The sequence below is a fragment of the Ursus americanus genome, chromosome 22 (genome assembly GCF_024610735.1).
Source record: "Ursus americanus isolate L20-20 chromosome 22, mUrsAme1.1.p, whole genome shotgun sequence".
Lineage (NCBI taxonomy): Eukaryota > Metazoa > Chordata > Mammalia > Carnivora > Ursidae > Ursus > Ursus americanus.
Window position 1 is genome coordinate 26,865,971 of NC_142148.1, and position 23,506 is coordinate 26,889,476.

At 52.3% G+C, this 23,506-nt stretch overlaps 1 long non-coding RNA gene across 1 annotated transcript in view; it reads left to right on the top strand.

The window, feature by feature from the left end:
• Positions 1-23,506, top strand: part of LOC123798841 (uncharacterized) — a 60,986-nt gene that overhangs the window by 29,485 nt on the left and 7,995 nt on the right. Inside the window, exons 2-3 of the long non-coding RNA XR_006781419.2 lie at positions 2,108-2,263; positions 13,093-13,187. This is a non-coding gene — a long non-coding RNA (uncharacterized LOC123798841). The remainder of the gene's footprint in view (positions 1-2,107; positions 2,264-13,092; positions 13,188-23,506) is intronic.

Here is a 23,506-nt window from a genome sequence, read left to right on the forward strand (position 1 = left end):
ATTGCAGCCAGCACGGTCTGCCCCACGGCCTCCTCTCCCCCTGCGAAGGAAGGCCCTGGCAGCCTTCCATTTTCATTCCTCATCGGCTCAGGGGCTCAGAGCCGCAGCAGACTCCAGGAAGGGGCCAACTGGAGGGGTCAGGAGTGCGGCCGGGTCACAGACCCTCCTGAAGCTTTTCTACCCTCTTCCCTCAAAGCGTCCCACCTCAAGGCCTGTGCAGGCCCGTTCCTGCTGCCTAGAGCCCTCTTTCCTCCCTCCTGGCTAGTCACCCTTTCTCCTATCACCCCTCCCCCCCGCCCTTCCGCTTGACCCTAGGATCTAGCCCAGGACAGACATGATATGTGGCGGGAAGGGGCACGTTTTGGAGTCTCAGATGATCATAATGCTAGCTGGCATTCACTGAGCACTTATTATGTGCCGGGAACCAAATCCAGCCCTTGGCAGGGATTACCTCATTTCACCATCACCACAACCTGCCAGGTGGGGCCCTACTGATATCCCCATTTTACAGAAGGGGAAACCAAGGCTCAGAGGAGGCAAGATGCTTGCCCAAGGAGACCCAGCTAGGTGTCAGGATTTAAACCAGGCTGATCTGGCTGCAAAGCCCTGATTTTAAACCATAGAGCCCTTCTCCCTAAGAGGGCCAAAGGTGCCAATGCTGGGGTAGGTAGGGAAGGGCCCTCTACAACGGGGTTCTCCTTCCTCCTCTCCCTGCCAGGGTGAATGCTCCCGAAATGGGAGTCAGATCTGCTCCATTTGCCACACCCCATCACCTACAGAGTGCAGGGCAAATAAAAGTGCTCAATGAATATATCTCTTGAATGAATGAATAAACTATTGTGTGAAAAACTCCCTGTGACCCCACTCACCTTAGTCTCTTCGCCCTGAGTTTGAGTTGATTTGTCAACTCTCAATATTTCCTTTTGCCTTTCCGGATAATCGAGTCCCTATCCTATCACAGGCCTTGCAATTCTCTCATTCTGGTGTCTTTCCTTTGAAGTTGCGGATGTTCCTGAATATGCTGACCTCTGTCCCTGACAAGGTCACACCTTAAGTGGCTCTGTGAAACCTCTAGAAAGGGGGTGGAGTGGCTAAGAGACCCCTATACCCAAGCCCCACATTCAAGCAAGTGAGGTGGTTCAGAGTTTGGGCCCGGGTCACCCTGAGCCAAGTTTTAATCCCAGCTCTGCCTCGTCAAGCTGTGTTACTTTGGGCAAGTCACTTTGCCTCTCTGTGCCTCTATTTCACCTCTGCAAACTGAGGCCAATGATAACACCTATTAAATAGGGTTGTATGAGGCCTGGAGCATGACAGGAAGCTCTACTTGAGTAGGCTTTGGGATAACAGCATGATCCCTTCACCACCCCTATTTAAAAGTTGGAAAAAACTGAAGCAGGGGACAGGGAAGTTCCTTTTCCGGGACTTTCAGGCTCCTGCCAACCAGCTCAAGGCTGCCTCCCTCACCCTACGGTGGCCTCTCGTGCCTCCCTCTCTTCCCCACCAGCCGAGCCCAGAACCATCCGTGGCAGATGCTGAGGCTGCTGTTGGATCTGCCGAGTTGGCATTTCCAGGCTCCCAGGGCTCCTGGCACAGAGGAATCGACCATTCTCAGCACCCCCGGGTCTGCCTTCCTGCTCCCTGCCTCTGCTCATACACCAGCTGGGATCCATCAGCTTCTGGAGAAAGCCAGGAGGTGGCCCAGGTGCGCAGAGGTCAGGGGCTTTCAATATTGACCGGTGCCTGACCCCAGACTTGGTGGGGGACAGACTCGTAAGGATTCGGAACATCCACATGCCCCTAGTGCACACCTTCCCAGCCTCCCTCCATCTCGCCCCAGCTGCAGGAGGGCTGGGGAGCAGAGTGGTTAAAAGCTTGGATGGCCTGGGGTCAAATCACATGGCTGCTACTTACTGGCAAGTTAACCGAATGACTCACCTATCTTCTTTGTACCTCAGTTTCTTTGGCTGTCAAATGGAGATGTTGATACCGGGGGGACCTGCCTCACAGAGCAGGTGGGAAATGAGTGAGGTGTTTACGATGCCAGTTTGTACAGAGTTGGTGCTCAGTCATGTCAGCCCTTGTTAATTCCAGGTCCGTTCTCTTCCAGCCCCAAGGAGCATCTTCTCTCAGACTCCGTGGCTCTATCAGCCGAGGCCCTGCAGTGAAGTCCTGCTCACCTGGTGCACGGTACGGACCTGCCTGGAACGTCCGCTTGGCTGCAATAGCACGTGAGCTTATGGAACCCTCACAGCCACTTTTGGAGGTACACCGTATGTTCAGGGCCATTTTATAAAGGAGGACACTGGGCACAGAGAGGTTAAGAAATTGCCTGAGGGCTCACAGCTAGTAAGTCTGCAGAGGCTTACTGAGCACCTGCTATGTGCCTGGCACTGTGCTAAGGGCTGGGGACGTAGCAGCGAACAAGACACACCTGCTTTCATGCAGCTCGCATCCTATTATAAACAAGGGGGCAGATACGCCAGCTTCCTGTCCACAAAACACTAAGAAGACAAGTGACGTGGGGCAAAGACAGAATGGGGTGGGGGCTGTTTTAGGAGGGCTGGTCACAGAAAACCTCTCTGAGGAAATGCCTTTCGTGTAGAGTCCAGAATGCAGCAGGAGCTTGCTCGGGACACAGGGAACCCATTCTAGCCATGCTGTGGCAGGTTCAGTCTGGAATCTGAGAGATCCCAGGGCTGGTGGCACTAGAGCTCAGTTGTCTTGGTCACCTTCAAAGTGGGTAATGATCTCCTCCTAACCCAGCTGGCCCACCTCGGTGGAGCAGTGCAAAGAATGGTGCAAAGTGTAAATGACTTAAATTCTCCAAGCGTCACCTTTCTCATCTGTAAAAAAGGCATTGATAAACACAGCCCATGCCTACCAGAGAGCTGAGATGATTAACAGGGTCCGTAGGAAGGCCTGAGCCAGAGCTGGGCCCCAGAAGCACGTGATCCTTGCTGTCTGGAGTGGACAGGTGACCTTCCTTTCAGCCGCCCAGCACCTTCCAGCACCCTGCCTTATGAGCCCCCTCCTTCCACTAGTGAGGTTCCTACTGGACTTGCTCACTTCCTCTGCAGCCAGGGGCAAGCATGTGGGCCAGGCCAGCCCCTTGCTGTTCTGGCTGGAGTGTGGCAGCCTCTACATTGAGTGTCCAAAAGCAGCAGGAGCAAAGGTCTGAGTGTCAGCTTCCGATGTCAGAGTCAGCAGGTGAGCTCTGGCCTCAAGGTCGCCTTCCACCTTCTGCGCCCCCTCCCGCCCACTACTGTTGTTAGCAGTGAAGTCTCCCTCAGACCAGGGCTTTGATCCAATTTGGGGCTTTTTTTTTTTTTTTAAGATTTTTATTTATTTATTTGAGAGTGAGTGAGGGAGAGAGAGAGCACACGAGGTTGGGGGAGGAGCAGAGGGAGAGGGAGAAGCAGACTCCCTGCTCACGGGGCTCCATCCTGGGACTCCAGGATCTCGACCTGAGCTGAAGGCAGATGCTTAACTGACCGAGCCACCCAGACACCCTGGGGGTGTTTTTGTTTGTTTGTTTGTTTGTTTGTTTTCCTTGTTCTGAAGCCTTCAGTCCTGGTTTCTGACCCTCTTGGGAGATTGTTCAAGCATGTTTGCTGCCATGGATCCTGCATGACTCAGCAGCCCATCACTGTCTGGAAACTCCAGTAGTAAAGTTTTTCTCAGGTTGAGTGAAATCCCACAGACTCCATCCTTCCGGCCTGGGATGGCCCCTCGGGGATATGCAGACACTCAGTTCTTGCCACTGTCCTCACTCTAAGGGCGGGGGTCTGGGGTTGTTCCCATTTGTGTTCCCAGCTCCTAGCACAATGTGGCTCAGAGAGAAGTCTCAGTACACGTTCATGACATGAACCACTACGTGGCTGCCATCAAGCCCCCTCCCTGAGTGGTTGCTAACCCTCCTGTCACTACCCCTTCTCCCTCCGTCTCCTGCTTCCAAGAGCACTGCCCCCCCCCCCCCCAAGGAATGACCGGTTGATGACAGCTCAAGTGGCCACTTTGGTTGGTAGCAGTTATCTGGAGTCTGGTGTTGCAATAGATTCTGGAACTGAGCTTGGCTTTAGTGGGAAAGACTGATGAAATTGATTAAGGATGTCTGCCAGGATGCAGGAGGGGAAGTGCTAGCATGCGCCTGACATACTTGTCATTCTCTGTCACGGTTGCTCCTAACCTGGGCTCCATAGAAAGAATTCAGGAGCTTGGATAGGAATTCTGAATTCTGTCATGAGCTTGGATAGGAGAAGTATTACGTCTTTAATTCCACCAGCCTTTATCTGAAACTTACCATTCCTTCAGGGATGAATGCAGTGGTATTAGCAGGACCAGTGACTCTGTCACTAATAGAAACCATAGATATTTTCTTATCACCCTACAGATGTTCCAGATATCTTGAAATATCATTTACACTCATCATGGCTTGGAAATTACAATAGTTATTTGCTAGATCTTGTGTTATAATGTGTAATAAAGAAATACATAAATTACTGTAATGCAAACTTATTTTTCATATTTTGATAACTGTTTCAATGTAATTGGTTTCCTTTGTAATACTATGTGTTTTATTTTATTAATTTAAAGACATTATTCCGAGAAAGGGTCCATAGAATTTACCAGGTATCAAAGGGTTCCAGGAACACTGGCCACTCAGGTTTTGGGAACTCCCTCCCTGCCACCTTCCCAGGTTCCCTCCCTTATCCTGGATCTGGGAGGGAAGCTGGAGGAGGAGGTGAAGTCCTGCAGACAGGAGAAGTCTACCACACAGCCAGCTCCTGTGCCAGGCTCCCCGGGGTGATGTAGGACGCGGTGAATCGGCCGCAGCTTCTAAACTGATGGAGAAGAGGTTGTGCAGGTTCCTTCTGGGCCAAGCCTGGACTAGCTCATGCCAGAGGGGAGAAGCTGGTATTTTCCAAGGTGATCTGAGGGAAGAAGTCTGAGCGAAGGACATTTCAGCCCCAGAGAGGTCCTGGCTCACCCATCCTGATGCGCTCAGAGGCCCTGGACAGCAGGAGCCTGTGGCGTTGGAAGGAGGAGGCCACACCACAGGGCCAGGGGCCCAGCCCCTTTGTTCAGCATGTGCAGCTCACCATTCGTCACCTCATTCATTCACTTATTCCTTCACTCGCTCATTCACTCAATCACTCACTCATGTTTACGTAGTGCCTAGTAGTTGGCCCAGTCATGTGTCAGGACCTGAGCTGGGCACTAGATAAAAAGATGGAGAAGACTCAGTCCTTCCGTCCAAGACACAAGCAAAAAGACAATGACAATGTCATGGCTTGATGCTTCGACGGGAGAAGTCCATGAGGTCCCTAACCTAGCCCAGAGGAATCAGGGAAGGCTCTCCAGAGGAGGTGACCTTTCAAGAAAGTAGGAATTAAGGAGGCCCTTGGGTGCTCAGGAAGAGTGTTCGGGAAGCAGGAGGGGTAGCATGTGCAAAGGAGCTGGGGGAGAAGGAGGACACGGGGGACCTACAGAGTATTCACGGCTGGGGGTGGAGGTGGTGAGGCATGGCTGGAGGGGTCACATCCCATAGGAAGCTTGGAAGCGGGGCTTGGACAGTTTCCTGGCTGTGGTGAGGAAGGGGTGTGGGCCCCTGCTGTCTCATCTGTCAGAGGCACTGAGCTGTGTCTTCAGTGGCCTGGGGAAGTTCAAGGTCACCGTCTGGGGTGGGGGAGGTGGAGACCATCTCACCAGGGCTGGCAAAGGCCAACTGGGAAGCTGGGGCCAATGCCTGCCCCTCACGGCAGCAGCCACGAAGTCCTTCTGCTCTGAAGGCCTGAGTGGGCCCTGTTCCTTTATTTATGGGCTGTGTGAGCAATTTGCTCCTTGCTGGCCGGCTGGCTGGGTGTGTGATGCGGGGATTACTCACGCCCCAGTTGTGGTCCGGCCTCTGCAGGCTGCGGGGTAATGAGTGAGGTAATTAAGTGTAAAAGACAGGAGCGAACAGGGGAGGGCTGAGGGGGGCGAGCAGTCACTGGCTCTTTTCAGGAGCAGAGGAGTGAGATAATGTAGGATAATAGCCCAGCCAGGCCCTGCCCAGGCAGCCCGGCCTGTGCCGAGGGTGCCCCCCAAATGGCCAAGACAATTCAGCCTTTTCAGGGAAAATGGGGGGGCTCAGGCAGGGCTGGCTCCCAGGGACAGCTGTATGGAAATGACAGCTCCTCTCCTCGGTCCTGTCCTGTGTTGGCTGAGGGTAGGGAGCAGACGCCTTTGACTGGGGATGAGGCTGAGAAGAAGTAGATAGGTCCAGGGAAGCACGTGAGGCAAGACGAGGCATTCATGTGGGACTGGGCGACTGAGCTATGTGTGGGGAGAGAAGAGACATACTGAGAGCCATCAGGAAGGTTGTTAGTGGCTCCAGAGTCTGGCTCACTGGGAAGGAACTGTGGCTTGGCTGTTGACTAGCTGTGTGACATCAGCTTAGCCGTGCTCCCTCTCTGGGCCTCTGAACTCTCATCTGTAAAGTGGGGCTGTCAGAGCTGTCCCTCCATCACAGGGAAGTTTGGAGGATGGGCACAAGGATGCCACACGGCGAGTGCTCCACACATTCTAGAGACAGCTGCAGAATCCGAGGGCATTGGTCATTCATTCATTTATTGAACACATATTTCTTGGGTGCCTACCGTATTCGAGTGCCTCCTGGTGCTGGGAAAACAGCTGTGACCGGAACAGAGTCCCTTTCCTCTTCTAAGAGGGGAGACAGACCTTAAAGCGCTAAACATAAACATGTAAGATCACATCAATGATCCCACTCTTGGACATTTATTTTACAGATGTGTTTAGACACATGTGAAATGAATGCATTCAAGTTTCCTTACTACAGTCTTGTTTGGCCTAACCAAATCTTAGATGCGGTCCAAAGGTCTGTTATTGGCAAACTGATTCAATAAATGGAGTGGCCAGAAGAATATTACACAGCCACAAAAAGGATGAGACCGCTCGTTATGTGTGAATACAGAAAGCTCTCCAAGAAGTTTTTTTTTTTTTTTAATTTTATTTGTTTATTTGACAGAGAGAAAGACAGCCAGTGAGAGAGGGAACACAAGCAGGGGGAGTGGGAGAGGGAGAAGCAGGGTCCCAGCGGAGCAGGGAGCCCAACGCAGGGCTCGATCCCAGGACCCCGGGATCACTCCCTGAGCTGAAGGCAGACACTTAATGACTGAGCCACCCAGGCGCCCCTCCAAGAAGTATTGACAAGGAAAAGGAAGACGAGGAATATCTTGTGCAAAAGAGGAGAACTGAAAAATAGCTTTATATTAGCCTGTATATATAACACACCAATAACACTTGGGTCCTATGGAAAGAAGTAAGATTGGAATGAGAGCCAGGGCAGGCAGGGAGACTCTTCGTTGTATACTTTTCTCTGGTTTTTATTTTATACCAAGTGAATGTATTACTAGTTCAAAACAAATTCAGCTTCCTCTTACCCCCTTCCTCCTTCCATGTCCCAGTATTTGTTGGAGGTGAAGGGTTGGGGGTGGGGCCAAGCAGGGAAGGCAGCTGAGTGAGGCCATGGCTCCGTGGGATGGGGGACTGAACACATAAGTAATATATTGAGAAAACGAGAGCTCGGTTTCTCACTGTCGGAGAAGGGAATTACAAACATGGAAACAGCAAAGGCTACGGGGACCCCTATGGCGCTGGAATGACGTTCGAGGGATCAGGGTAAACTCATGGCTTTGGACACATATAGACCGATCAGCAGAGGGTCACATGTGTGCATGTGTGCGTGGGGGGCATCCTGCAGTCCGTGTATTTCCCAGCTCTGTCTGCAAAGAGAGCCCAGGAGCACTCACACCCCATGTAGCAAGGAGCGCTCCCAGCACCCAGATCTTGGTGTGTTAGGATGGCATTCTCCACTGCAAGAAACCAGGGCTCCCTGGAAAGAAGGCTGATTTGAGGGCTGGGGCCTGGAAGGTAGACAGTGACCCCGAAACATCTCCTGGTGCTAGAAAGTGAGTAGAAGGGCTCAAGTAATGCTGGGAACATGTCAGAAGAGCATAGGAGCGGCTGGCCAAATCTAGGACAATTTGAGCATCATAATAAATAATGACAATAGCAGATAATAACCCATTGACTAAAAACAGGCCTCTGTGGCTCTCCACGGATACCATCTACATACATACATACATACATACACACGCGTGAAGAGCTCTTTCTCACAGTAGAAAGTCTAATAACAAAAGCAGAAGGAAGGATGGAAATATTAGGGTATAATTGACTCTGGCAGAATCATTGCTGGGTGCGAAAATGAAAACTCCGGGAAAATTTGTTGGGAATCAGGTATTTACATCGTCTTCAAATATCTCCGCACAAGATAATGTATTCATTACAGAGAGAAGGAGAGGAACTTTCTGGTGAGAAACAGGGCAGAGAGTATCTTAATCAGGGATCAAAGCGCCATGGCCTGTGAAGGGACAAACTAGCGTATGCCTCCAGGTGAGACGCAGAGAGGAGCCCCCGTCACTTCGGCGGTGTTCCCGTCAAAGATACGAAGCCTAAATATGACCAGGAGAAGCGTTGGATAAACTGCAACTCAGGAACCTTCTAGGAGATAACTGGCCTGCAGTCTTGGTGAGTGTCAAGATAATGGCAGGGAAAGGGAAACTGAGGGACTGTTCTAGATGAAAGGAGGCGGAAGAGATAAGACGACTAAATACAGTGAGTATTTCTGGATGAATCTTCAGCTTTTTGTAAAAGATGTTATTACTGGGACAATTGATAGTATTTGACTGGGATCTGAAGATCCCACGGTAGTAATGTGTCGGTGTCAGTGTCCCGATCTTGACGATTTTGCTGTGCGTGTGCAGGACGATGCCTTTGTCTGTAGGAACTACAGACTAAAAGTATTTGGGGGCAGTGGTGGAATCGGGTCAACAGCTTACTCTCAGACAGTTCAGGAAAAAAAAAATCTCTCTATACAAAGACAGAATGATAAAGCAAACGCGTTTAAATGTCACTATTTGGGGGGCTCCTGGGTGGCTCAGTCGGTTAAGCATCTGACTCTTGATTTCGGCTCAGGTCATGATCTCAAGGTCGTGAGATCAAGCCCTGCGTTGGGTTCTGTGCTGGGCGTGGAGCCTGCTTAAGATTCTCTGTCTCCCTCCCCACTAACCCCTCGCTCTCCCTCTCTAATAAAAGAAAAACAAAAAAGTCAACATTTGGGGGTTCTGGATGAAGGATATGCAGGAATTCTTTGTACAATGTTTGCGACTGTTCTATAAGTTTTAAATTATTTCAAATTAAAAAGTTAAAAAAAACTTATTCAGATGACACTGAAGCCATATAATGTCAGGTAGTGATAAGTGACATGCAGAAAAATAAAGCAGGAGGGAGGAATAGCGAATGAGGGGACAGTTCTTCTCTAGATGGTGTGATCAGGCCAGACTGTCGGGGAGGGGATGTTTGAACAGAGACCTGGGGGAAGGGAGGGATTGAGCCCTGTGGAGATTTGTGGGGAGAGCCTTCCAGACTGAGGGACCCATCGGACAGAAGGCCAGAGTGGAACCAGCCTGGTGTGTGTATTAATTTCTATTATCCTGTAACAAATTACCATAAACTTCGTGGCTGAAATCAATACCAGTCTAGCTCACAGTTCTGTAAGTCACTGGTCTGACTACCTGTGCTGTGTATCATGACCTGATCACGGGAGTAAATGCCGTCACAACCACAGTCCAAGGCACTCTGCTGGACTAGACACCTGCAGGGGGTGGGGAGGAGAGCTGGAAATCTTGGGGGACATCTTGGAATTCTACTGACCACAATGGGGGGTTTGAAGAACAAGGAATCAGTGTGGCTGGAGAAGAGTGAGCAAGGGGGTGACAGGTAGGACAGAGCAGAATAGCTTAGGTGGAGAGACACGTATACACCATGTGGCCCGATGAGAAACTGAGGTCTAGAAAGTGACCTTGTGCATTTTGGCTTCTGTGTAAGGGGACAGTCATGCCAATTCCCCTAGGACTCACTCAACCTAAAGAGCAACCCCAGGGTAGAACCCGATAGATGATATAAGTCAAAGGAGTGTGTAGCTACAGGTAGCCCTTGGGGAACCGTGGGCTGCTGGGCGTGGGTGATGAGTGGATCTACTCTGTACATTTTGCCCAGCAGGCACAATGCAAGAAGCCACAGGCTCTTCAAGGGTCCATGGAAAAGTCTGAAACTAAAAAAACGTGGCTGGAAAATTTTTTTAAAAGGAAAAAAAAACTTCACTGAAGTGCGAGCAATCGATTTAATCGTCCAGAAGTACCATTACGTCACCTGATGATCGGTAACTAATTCAACTCTCGTAATTGGTACATATGTGTTGTATTTCCTGTGACTGCAACTTGTTTCCATTTTTTACTCTATTTGTTTTCTGTAGGATCATGTGCAATGTACAAAATAAAAATGTACAAAAGGGGATGCAGTGAAGCCTCTCCCCACACTTGACCCCAACCACCCCTTCCCCTCCCCCAAGGCCAAGTTGCTGTTCTCAGAAGCATTTTATGCACATACACGTGATCAAGTACAGACGCACCTTACTTCCCCCTTTTCAAAACGGTAGCTGCTCTGCCTGCTTTCTTCCCCTTGGCGATGTATCTTGGATGCTTCCAATGGGCTCCTATGGAGCTGCCCGTTCTTTGTACTGCAGCAGAAGAGTCTATTATTTGGATGAATTGTCACCCTGCCACCTGTTTTCCTAACACCCTGAGAGCTCTTGGCCTCTCCCTGGTCCCCAGGACAGTCACTATATTCTAGCTCATCCTGCTGCTTCCCCTCAGCTGGTGAGCATGGGATCTGGCTTGCACAGTGACTGGCCAACAGGGCTGGGTCACAGCGCCGAGCAGTGTGGGAGAGTTAAAGCCCCAGCCCTAGGGCAAGCATGTTGACCACAGAAAGTCAGAAGACAGGGCAGAAGGAAGAAGAATTTATCAGGCGCCCAAGGGCAGGGGGCGGAGGGGAAGGGCTTAGTCCGGCCAGTTTGAGCCTTGTTACCCACATCCCCTGTGCACACATACAGGTTTCTCTAGAACGTCACCAGGAATGGGATTACTGAGCTGCAGAGTAAGTGCAAAATAATGCTAAGCTGTTCTTCAAACTGCGTGTACAAATTGACCCCCTGTCACCAGTGCCAGGGAATCCTCGTTCCCCATAAGTGATCGAATTTGGATTTGTCCCACTTTGTAAGTTTTGCCAATCTCGTGGACACAAAACGAACTCTTTGTCAGGATTTCGCTGGTTACTAAGACGTTGAATATCTTTGTGTTTATTGGCTGTTATGTTTTCTATTCTTTATATCTGTTCAAATCTTTAGCCTGTTTTTCTTTTTGATTGTCTTTGTCTTACTGATTTGTAGGAGCTCTTTATATATTTTGGATACTAATCTTTGTCCATCAGACTGTTACAGACTTTTCCCAGCTTGTGGCTTATTGTTTCACTTTTTTTATTGTGAATTTTGAACAGAGTATTCATCCTAACGCAGATGAATGTATTAATATTTGCCTTTATGGTTTGGACTTTTTGTTTCTTGTTTAAGAAATCCTCTCCAGGGGCGCCTGGGTGGCGCAGTCGTTAAGCGTCTGCCTTAGGCTCAGGGCGTGATCCCGGCGTTATGGGACCGAGCCCCACATCAGGCTCCTCTGCTATGAGCCTGCTTCTTCCTCTCCCACTCCCCCTGCTTGTGTTCCCTCTCTCGCTGGCTGTCTCTATCTCTGTCGAATAAATAAATAAAATCTTTAAAAAAAAAAAAAATCCTCTCCAGCCCGAATCCGTCCCAATCTTTCTACAATGCATATGTATATATATTTAAAAAGGGACATACTGTGCATTCTATTTTGTAGCTATTTTTCTACTTAATAATATAGCATGAACATTTGTACAGCATCATCGGTAAATGGTTGCGTAGTTTCCCATCACATGGACCATCCTATCTATTTACTGAATCCCCTATTGATGAACATTCACTTTGTTTGCCACTTTTCGCCCTTATCCACAATGCTGCCAAGAGCATCCTGCAGTTGTGGTCCACATTCACGACGATTTCTTCTAGATAAAGTCCTAGGATAGAAATTGCCCGTCCAGTTACAGGATACACTTTATCAAATTTGCCAGAAGTCTCACTTTTGATTCCTTTCCCGAAAACGAGATGCCACTGTGTTAAACTGCCCATCCCAAGAGTGTAAAATCAGCAAAGTAGGGGAACGGATGGCACTGGGTAGGGGGTCCAGGAGACTGCATTTTGAGCGGGAGTAGTTAGCGGGCATGTTGATTGCGATGGCAGGCTTGGACATGGTCACCCTGGCAAATACAGACTTGACTCACTCTCTTCCTTCCCACACCTCCGCAGGTAAGACACCTTTGTTAGGTGGTGTTGAGAGAAAAGAGCCAGGAAATGCCCCAGTGAGGCCAGCGTGGGTGATGATTCTCTGGGTGATGATTCTCTGCTACTTAATTGTATTTCGAAGGGTGCAAGTTGCTGCCCCCTTTGTGTGTTGGGGGCTGGACAGGCTGTCTCCTAAAGCTGCTGCGATCTGGGCTGGGCACGTAAGGTTCTCAGGAAACGTTTGTCCGCTGAACAAAGGAATTAAAAAAAAAAAGTCCCCCAGAGAACTCTCACCTTGTGAACTTGAAGACCTTAGATCAGGACTTCCATCTTGCTGGGGGTATCAGACTTCTAAAACTTGAGCATTTATTTTAGCGATTATCAACGTATATCCTCTTTTTATAATAATTGATGCTGATTTTTATTAATGGATAGTTTCCCATGAGCATGAATTGTTTTTATTTTTTTCATGAGGCAATTTAAAGAAAAAATGTTAAGAAATTGTATGAAATACAGACAGAATGCCAGTGGGGGCTGGGAAGGTCCAAACTTCGAGAAACTCTGCCTTAATGGAACTTCGAAGAAGCCTAAGACATGGGTGGGTGGGGTCGGGGAGATCGGGGCCTTGGGATTCTAGGCAGAGGGTGCTGGGGGGCTCTGGAGGATGTGGCTGTCACATTCAGAGGCTGGGGAATCTGGAGGGGCCTGCAGAGTTTTTCATAGTATTGAAATCATATTTAGGACTAAAAAGCACGTTTCCCTCTTGATGTCACTAGACACAGCAACCTTGAGAGGTCCCTGCAGTGCAACATCACTGTGCACCGGGAAACTGAGCAATAGAGAGAAGCAGCCGTTTGCCTGTGGTCATGGGGTGAGTACATGGGCGAGGGTGACTTGGCCCCAGTGCTGGGTTTGGGATTTGTGGGAGGGTGTGTCAGGACTTGGAAATTCTGGGACCAGGACACCCACAGCCCTCTCATGATAACACTAACAATAGCCATTAGCGTTTATTGAGCGCTTACTGTTTGCTGGCTCTCGCTAAGCACCTTGGGCTGTCTCGATGAACACCTTACACTAACCCTATGTCAGGGGATCCGTCATGATCCCCCCCAGATAGTGTCGAGGAAGGAGTTATTGATACGCGGGGCCTGCTCTTGTAGAAACTTGAATTCTAATAAGGGAGAGGGGAGCCAAAATAACCACGGAAGGCATAAGTGAATGAGACAATTTCACATAATGATAAATGCCGTGAAGAAAACCACCAGGCAGCATGATATAGTCTGTGGAGGTAGGGAAGGTTCTGCCCCGTATGAGACGATTGGCGGAGGCTTCTCTGAGGAGGCGACGTTAGAGCTGGAGCCAGAATGTACTGGATTTGAATCCTGGGGCATTTGAGAGCCCTGCTCATGACCCAAAGCCTACCCCAACTTTGGTCTCATAGCTGGGAGGATCATAGAATGCTCTACCAGAGAGATGCCTTGCTCCCTTGTTAAGCATTCTTGAAGTTGTGGCTTATGGGTCAGAATGTCTAGAACCTAGGAATGGGAGGATGAGAGGATATTGGAGCCAGAAGAGCTCTTACCCAAGGGGCTGCACTGTCCAGTTCCGGGGGCTCAACCCAAGTGGATCTGTGCAACACTTGGAGGTCTCCCTAGGTGATTCTCCTGGCCAGAGGGGAAACCATGTCCCAAAGAGGAGATGGGTCTAGCTAAGAGCTGTGGCTTGTGGCCATGCGGGTTGTGCTGGGCTCAGGGGTGCCCCGCTGGGGACTGAGAGGCTGCTAGAACCCTGTGGAGGGGCTGCCTTTCACCAGGAAGAAAGGCTGCCTATTTCTAACTCACATAAAGGAATGCTATGGGCTAGTGGTGGCCCCCAGTCGGGTGGAGGATGGTGGTAGAAATTAGCCCCCGTGTCACCTATGCTTTCTCCAGCCTGCTTCCTGAGAGGGCAGGAGGCTGGAACATGGTCACGATTTGAGCACGGCAGTGGTCCTCCTTGATGGCAGAAAGGGGGGGGGGGCTTTGCATGCTCATCACAAGCCTTATGGGGCAGTAGAGAGGAAAAGCTGGGCTCCCAGGGGTGTTTGTGGAGCTGACAGGCTGCGGAGTAGGCAGGGCCAGGGGTGGGGGTGGCCCAGAAGGGCCTTATCTCCTCTGGGCCAGTGTCAGCTCCTGTCCCCAGCCTGCAGCACCTGCTGGAGCTTCGAGCCTGAGACTGGGGACTGCGGTGAATTTGCATTTATATTGGAGACTTCTGGTTCCAGGGCCTGGGAGGGTGGAGGGTGGCCACTGTGGTCAGCTGAGCGAGATGCAAGAGGGGAGGGGCCTACAGCCCTGTCCTGCCAGGGGCACGGGAAGTGGCCGGTGGGTGGGCCTGCCTGGCCGAGGAACAGTGGCACAGAAGGTTCTCTGGGCACAAGGCCGGCCCTGACAGCCTGCCGGTCCACCCTCCCAGCCACTTGCCAACATCAGCTGGGAGTTGGCTCTGCCCCACGGGCCTGGGAGAAAGGTCAGAGGCCCGTGCCAGCAAGGCACCGGGCAGGGCGGAAGCACTCCCATGACTGAGTGCAAGTGGGTGGTGTCCGTCTTACCCTCTTCTCAACCCATGAGGTTGCTTCAGCCAAGAAACCCAAGGCTCAGAGGGCCTTGCAGTTAGCCCAAGGTGAACAGGCTCATGATCCGGTGCCCCTGGAAGCCACATCCTGGTAATACTCAGGACACTCAGGTGCGCTGGCAGACAACCCCCCTGACTTTGGGGAGGGGAGGAGTTGACATCCCTCATCTGATTTTGGGAGAGACAAGGGAGATCATCACAGACCCGTGGCACTGATAGGACTGGTTTCGTGATGGCTTAGGAGTCATGTTTCATTTTATGGTGAAGTCCATGGTCATGACTAGGTCAAGCCCAGGTTTCTCCCTGCCTTTGCGGGAGCTTCTCCCTGGGCGATCTCATAATGGGTAAGGAGTGTAGGCAAGGAGAGAAGGAAGGAAATAGGAAAGAGGGAGGAAGGGAGAGAAGTATGAAAGAAAGGAACAGAAGAAGGGATAGAAGGAAAGAAGGAAGAAATGGAAGTGGGGGGTGGATGGAAATAAGGAGAGAAGGGAGGGATAGGGAGTAGTCAAGAAGAGAAGAAAAGTCAAGGCCAGAGGGCGCCAGGCAGAGCCGTCTGGAGCCCCTGCAGGTGTGCTGGTTGCCATTACAGACCCAGCGCTGTTGGCAGTCCCCTCTGTGACCTTTCCTGGCTGTCGCATTGAGTGGTGTTCCCCTCCCCACCTTCCTGCTCCTCCTCTGCAGCTGAGGCCTCCTGACCTCCAGTAGTCGGTGGAGCTCTGCTCCAGGTGGGGGACCAGTGTTGGACTGGTGGGGGCTCCAAGGAGCAGAGGTCAAGGCCCCACGTGATTCTGGGGCTCAGCTCCAGTGACTGGGGCTTTATCTCCAGCCCTTCGTTCTTTGCTGCCTCTGGAGGGGGGCTCTGCCTTGTTCTTTGGGTTCTCTTCACTCCCTCCCTCCTCCATCCCTCCAGACGGAGGTCTTGGCCCCATTCCCCCAGCCTGTGACTGTGGGCTTACAGCTGACAAGCCTCCTGGTCCTGGCTCTCCGTCCAGCAGCACAAGCCCTCCCTGTCTGTCACCAAACAGTCAGGACGGCCTGTCCCACCTGGCAGGCTGGCTGTTGCCCAGCTTCGTCTCGGGAAGGGAGGACCAGCTCTGACAACATGCTGCCTGAGTTCAAATCCTGCTGGGGCCTCTTCCTAGCTGTGCGGCCTTGGGCAAGACCCTTTGCCTCTCTGAGCCTCTGATTCTTCATCAATAAATGCGCATAATGATAGGAACTACCCCTTGGATTGCTTTGTGCATTACATAAGATCATGCATGGAGAGTGCTTGGCTCAGTGCCTGACATCTAGTAAGCACCCAAGACATGTTAGCTCGTATTATCCAAGCTCTATCTTTCAGCGCCCGTTCTGGCCTAGTGGGGCTGTCAGGTTCCAGAGACCTCTCATGGTGCCTCCTGCATTAACCCCTTTATGCCTAGCATCACCTGATACGACTGTTTCAACACATATAGCACCAGACCCTGATGTTATTATAACATTTACTGGGTGCTTATGATGAGGCAGGCATTGTGTAAGCCGTTTGAAATCACTGTTCCAAATTCCTTGATACTCCTCTCATCAAGAAGTGGGGTCTATGTTCTTCCTGTGATTGTTTCCAGGAAAAAATGTGGCAGAAGTAACACTGTACGACTTCTGAGGACAGATTGGAAGTGGCCATGTCACTTCTGCTTGGGTCTCAGGGGACACTCAGTCTTGGAATCCAGCCGCCATGCTGTGAGGAAGTCCAGGACCCAAGGAGAGGCCATACTGAGGTGTTCTGGCCAATAGCTTCAGGGGAACTAGTCTTGATTGCCAGACATGTCTGGGAAGACACCTCTGGATGATTCTGGGAAGACACTTCTAGATGATTCTGGCTCCCAAACATCAGCTCTCTCCAGCTGAGATCCCAGATACTGTAGAACAGAAGGAAACCATCTCCAAAGTGCTCTGTCTGGATTCCTGAGCCCTCAGAATCCGTGAGCACAAGGAGCTTGACTACAACACTGTGTTTGGGGTGGTTCGTTACGCAGCAGTGGATGCCTGGAACCGCCACACTGACTCACTGAAGTTCCACAACAGTAGGAAGCAGCTGTCAAATCATCTCCCTTTCGGAGATAAGGGAAGTAAGACCCAAAATGCTCCAGCAAGTTGCCCGAAGTCACAGAGCTCGGAAGAGGCAGAGCTGGGATTTGTGCTTGACTCTGACTTGCAGCTCTGTGCTGCAGAATCGGGCCACATCCTACAAAACCCGGTGGGCCAGAGAGGTGACTGGGCATCATCTCGAAGGTCCTGGGGGGCCACGGGAAGGCACCAAAGTAGAATTTTTGGGATCAGGAGAGGACACTAAGAAGCTCTCTTGGGTGTCATGTAGAGGGTAGGTGACAAGGGGCTGGAGGTGGCCCACAAGGACAGACAGTGCCATCCTGCCATTTGTCCTTGTCCTCTCTGCCCTGCCCCTCAAAGCTGCGAGGACAGCAGTGAGATCCCTGGTCTCAGGCCCCCGGGAGCTCTGCACCTGTCAGAGCCGAGTCTAGCCGGGGATGCCAGCCAGTGGGGCTGAGCTGGGCTGTGCCCTCAGTGGGGCTGAACTGGGCAGCCTGGGCCAGCAGCTTCAGGGCTAGTGTGAGCAGGAAGTAGATCAGCAGAGCCCTCTGCCCCATACACCTCAAGGTAGACCACACAGCTCCAAGATCACCTGTGCTCACTGGACCCCTTTGTTTTGGAGTTGGCCGTGCGTGGCAGAGAGCCCAAAAGAAGAGTGACTTAAAGGAGACAAACACTGGTTTCTCTTTCTTATGAAGAGTCTGGAGGCAGGCAGCCCTAGGCTGACAAGATGGCTCCTCAATCCTCAGAGACCCAGGCTCCTTCTATCTTGTTGTTCTACCACCTTCAACACCTTGGTCCAAAATGGCTGCATATTCTCCAGCTACCATGTCCACATTCCAGCTAAAGGGAAGGAAGAAGAGGCAAAGAATGTACTCCCTCTCCTCAGAGACCTCTCCCAGAAATTGTAGGTGGTAGTTTCCTTACCTCCTTCTGGGTGGAATGGAGACACATGGCCACACCTAACTGCGAGAGGCTAGGAACTGTGGTCTCTGGTCTGGGGGCCCACGTGCCTGGCTATATCTAGGGGCTCTAAGACTGACGGAAAAGGAGGTAGTGAGTGTGGGAAACCAACTACCAGCCATGCGTGGCAACCTGGCAGCCAGAGGGAGTGTTTTGAAACTCAGATCAGATCATTTTACTTTGCTGTGTAAAATCATTCTGTAACTCCCTCTGCTCCTGCCACAGAGGTTACATCTCCATTCAGTTCCCAGGGCTGGCTGCCTGAGCTCACCCTGGCCCACCTCATCCTCCTGGGCCTGCCCCCAACACTGAACTCCAACCATGTGCACCCCCACCCTCACCCTGGGTCTCCCTTGTGCCCTGAGTATTTGGGAAATCCAAATACCCGGACAGGATTAGCTACAGAGGCAGTTAGTAGGGCTGTGGTTCTAAAACCCCTACTATGTGCCGGGTCCATACAGGCATTTTCTCATTTTAATCCTCACAGCGGCCCTGGCGGAGGCCAGTACTATTGGGAGCCCCGTGTACAGATAAGCAAACAGAGCCTGTGCTGGGTGGAGCCACGTAGCGACCAGGCTGCCTTGTGGCCTGGCTGATGGGAAGTGACTTGCTCAGGCATATGGCACTTTATAGTTGGCACAACACTTTTCCTTCCGTTGTCCCATGTTGTCCTCACAGCGACCGTGCCCCTTTTGCCTATGAGGAAATGGAGGCTCAGAGACGGACGGTGACTTTCCCAAGGTCACAAAGCCACCTGGTAGCCATGTCTCGATCAGAATCCGGGTTTGCCTGTCCCTTGCCTCCTGGTATCTGCCCGCTATGCCTCCCCTGGGGAGTGAGGGGGGGGGCGCACCCAACCCTCTGCAGTCCTGGTGACCGTGGCAGGGATTCCAGAGTCCAGCTTTCAGATGGGGCAACCGAAATCCCTGGAGGGAAGGAACTTGCCCAGAGTCCTACACCCCATCAGTGGCTTGCTGGGAAGGGACCAAGGTCTTCTGCACACTTGGCTCATTCATGCAATGGATATTTATCGAGCACCTACTGTGTACCAGGCACTGTGCTAGCTTCTGGGATCACAGCCATGAAGAAAAGGGACATAAATCCCTGTCTCCTGTGGAGCTGCGGGTCTGGGGCGGGGTGGGGGAGGGGGAGACCTACACTCACCAAACAAATCAGCGGCAGCTACTGTTTTCCCTCTTTTTTCATTCCTTTCACAAATATGTATTGAGAACTATATTTCTGTAAGACAGACACAGTCCTGACTCTCCTGGAGTGAGAGTCTAGCAGTGGAGACGGGCACTACCTGAGGAGGCCCATGAATAAACCAGATAGATTCAGATTGTAATAATGGCTGAGAAGAAAACAAGGCTAAGTGCCAGGGAGGGAGGAGTAGGGGGCGGTGGGAGTTAACTTTAGCTGGGGTGATCAGGTGAGGGCCCCTCCGAGAAAGTGGCTCCTGAGCTGAGGCCCGAAGGGCATGAAGGGGCCAAGCAGGGTGTTCCAGGTAGAGGGAACAGCACACGCCAAGGTGCAGAGGCAGGACAGAGCTTGGGGAGTGGGAGGAGCTGAGAGAAGGCCTGGGTGGTTGGAGCAGGGTGGGAGGGGGCAGATCAGAGGGAGAGGTTGGCGGGAGGGAAGGGGCTTGAGAAAGGCCAGGGTGCCATCCAGGGGCACTGAATAGAGAGAGGGATGACTGGCCCCCTACAGGGCCCCGCTCAGGGAGGCCAGTCAGCTCTGCATCTGGGGGTTTCCCAGCCAGATCCCCAAGGGGTGGGGGCTAAGCACCTGCTGGCCTGGCACTCCCGCCTCCGCAGAGATACGGCCCCCCAGCCCCCTGCAGCGGAGCCCCCCTCGGCGGCGCCCCCACCTGCGCAGCCGGGCAGGGCTTTGTGTGCCGGCTCCGACGGGCACACCTGGTGCTCTCACTAGCCTGCTGGCCGCCTTGATTTAGGGGCTCGTCCTGGCTGGTTCTGGAGCCTGTTCCCTGAAGTCTACCAGCTGGAACTAGGCTGGCTGAGGAGGAGGATGCAGGCTCTGGGGGTGGCCAGGGAAGAAACCAATCCTCATCCTGGCAAGTCCATTAGACCAAGAGAGAGGTGTCCTGAGCATCTTTGAAATCCCGGGTCTCCCTTCTCTGGCCATCCTTCCCCTGGCAAAGAACCTGGGGCTCAGGCAGCAAGCAAGGTTCAAGTGCCAGTTTGGTTGCTCTGCTTAGAAATTCTCTCTCCCTCTCTGAGCCTCAATGTCACCTGTATAATGAAGAGCTGACCTGGCTAAACTCATCGTGTAAATTCTAGAGCCAGACTGTCTGACCGTGAACTGTTTAGACGTAGCTAAGTTACTCAGCCTTTTGGCGCCTCATTTTACCCACCTATAAAATGGGGGTATAATAATAGTATGTATTTCCAGGGTTGTGTCAAGATAGAATTAAGTGTAGCTGTTGCTTGGAGCGGGGCCTGCCACATGCTGAGTGCTATATATTTTACCTCCGATTGTTACTGCTGTTCAAGTCTTTAGAGAATGTTGTGCTAGAAAGACTTGCTGGAGATAACTAAGTCCGTTTGTTTGTAAACTTTTGGTCTTTGTTTTTAACAGAGAAGCTCTGCATTACTGAAGAGAAATTTTACTCAGAGCCCCAGCTGTTCGGAAGGGATGGAAGGGGGGGTGCCTGCCCCACCTGCTCCCCCGTCTCTGTGTCTGCAGCCCCCAAGGGGGCTACTGGAGCATAATTTGAAAACCCTTGCTCAGTTTGTCTCCTTCAGCTCACAGTCAGGGAAACTGAGACTCAGAGAGAGGTAGGGACTAGCCCAGGCCCCACAGGGAGTGAGTCGCCCAGCCTAGCTTAGAATCCAGATTTCCTGGCTTTCTCAATGCAAGACAAGGGGCAGGGACTAGGAGAAAAGCAAGGACCAGAAGCTGCTTAGGGGACTGGGTGCATTGTGGCGTCAAGTCATTAGCATGCAAATGACATGCAAATCGATGCAAAACAGCATGTTTTATGCTAATTTGCAGAGTCGAGAGCTTCGACATTTTTGGTAACAGGGCAGCAGTCCTGGTCCCTGGGCATTGCCGAACACGCGTCCCTTTTTTCTTTCTTTCTTTCATTATTATGATCCGGACCCATAAATCTTGGTTTGGTTGTAACCCTGCCTCTTCTTTCCTGCAAGCCTGGCTCCTGTCACCCTCACAGGCTCCCTCCCTAATCCCCCGATCCTGGCTGGGCCCAGAGACAGACCTGGGCAGTGGGTCAGAGAACCAGCACTCAGGAGCCACCAGTCAGTACCAGGCGGTGAACCCATCCTGGAAGCCACTATTTGAGGAGCCAGAAGAGACTGGGGGCTGGTTCCGCCGCTCCTCTGTGCCAACCAGTCTGTGGACATTTGGGATAAAACCTCCAGGACCCCCAGACTGTCCCCACACCCAGGTTTGGTGCTTCCCTTGAGCTCTCACGGCCACCGTGTCTTCTGTGCCCCTGGCCATTTAGGGCTGACCTGCCTCACTGGATCAGCTGTCCAGGGTGGGCCGGGTCTTTCCTTTACTTCTCAGGACGCCCCGGTACCAGGGCCACAGGTTTGGGATGTGTTTGGAGTTTGAGGACAAGGTCAATACGTGGAGATCTGGCCAGTGTACCTGGCCGTGAGCTTGCAGTCTCTGAAACTCACACGCTGCTCGAATGCAAATCCTGACACCACTACTACTGGGGAAAACACTAGTACTCATAGCTAACATGAATTGAGCTCCTATCACGTTCCAGGGGCTTTGCTTTGTGCTTGCTGTTTATGCTGTCCCTGGTAATAGTATCCTATAAAGTGGGATACTATCACTCCCATTTTATGGAGGAGAGGTTAAATGACTTGTCCAAGGTCGCATGCCCAGGGGAATGGCTAAAACGGCATTTATATTCACCGAGGATGAGTTCCTCACCGGGCAGTGGCTCCAAGCCACTCAGCAAAGCTGCTGTTACAGGGGACCAGGCCCCAACCTATGCTATCAGCCAAGCTTTTGACAATGTTAAACTTTACCCAAGCCCTGCTGTGTTCCTAGAAAACAGTGATGGTTAAGAAATCCCTCCAATCTTTTGTTTTCTGAAATCCCACTACTCTTCTGTGTTCAGAGAAATAGCTTACCACAAGCAACCACCTTCCTCATCAGACTTAGATAAGACTCTTGTCCATCTTTCTCATGACTCTCCTAAGACTTGGACGATTCCCTTGTTTGCCTGTGACCTTTCTTCTTTTACCTGAACCTGCTGTTAAAGCCGAAGACTTGCCTCTTCCCATTCTTTGTCTCATGGTTGATTCGCTGAGATCCGAACTATTTGTCCCATCTGAAAGGAGAAACAAACATTTCCTGTTCAACTGACCAAGGAGCCTGATTGCAAGACAATCCCAGCTCTAAATCCCCCACCTGTAACCCCTGTGCTCCTCCCTGTAAGTCTAAGACAACTGCCCTCTGCCTGGACATCCTGATCTTGGGATCCCCGGTGCCCTCCCAACTGCAATGGCTTGAGTAAAATCATCCCCCACATTGTCCGGTGTATTTTGTTTTTGCCACTTTCCACAGTGACGTTGTCCACTTAGGGCTCCGGCCCTGTAAGGGTCCTGTGTGTGACCTTGGAGCACTTCCTTAGCATCTCTGTGCCCCGGGCTCCTCCCCCGCAACACGGGATGCTCAGCTCACTAGCCCTACCTCCTCAGGTTGTGAGACCAAAGAAGATCACACCAGGAAGCGCTTGGCGCGGTGCCCGGCACAGAGCGAGCGCTCCAGAAATGTCAACCATTGTGCGTGCAGGAGAGGGGACTGGACGGGGCCTGCGGGGGACACGCGGCAGGCGGAAGTGGGGGGTCGAAAGCACGTCTGGAGACCTCCGCTCCCCTCCTGCGCTGGGGGGTGCCCGGTCCCCCCCTCCCCCGCCCGCCCCCCCCATCGCATGCTGGGGCGGGGGACACACTCCTCACTCCTCCCCTCCTCGTCGCCCGCCTTTGATTGTGGCGAGCAGCGAGTCGCGGAGCAAATTAACTTTTTGCACACTTCATTATGCGCCGCCCCGCGTCCCCAGGGGCCGCGGCCCCGCCCCCGCCCCGCGCCGACAACTTGATTGGGCAATTAATCTTCGCGCCCCCCGCCCCCCCGCGCGGCCCCGGGCCTTTGTGCGCCTGCACGGCGGCCACGGGCGCCCGCCCGGCCGCCCGGTCTGCTCGCGCTGATAAGGCGCCCCGCGCCGCCGGCCCCCGCCTTTGTCAGGGCGCCGGGAGGCCCGGCCGCCGCGCTGCCGTCTCGCACCCCGTCAGCGCGCCCCCGCCCCTTCGGCTCGGTCCATCTGTTTGAGCTGCGCAATCCTCCAGCGGCCGGGGGGCTGGGGGAGGGGTCTCGCTCCTGGGCAGGGAGCCAGCACCCCCACTCCACTCGGCCGCCCCATGTGTGAGGAGTGACGCCCCCGAGCCCCCGACACACACACATACATACGCACACACACGCACACGCTCATGGGGCCGCCCAATTAAGCAGCGCGCTAGTAATTAAGAAGGG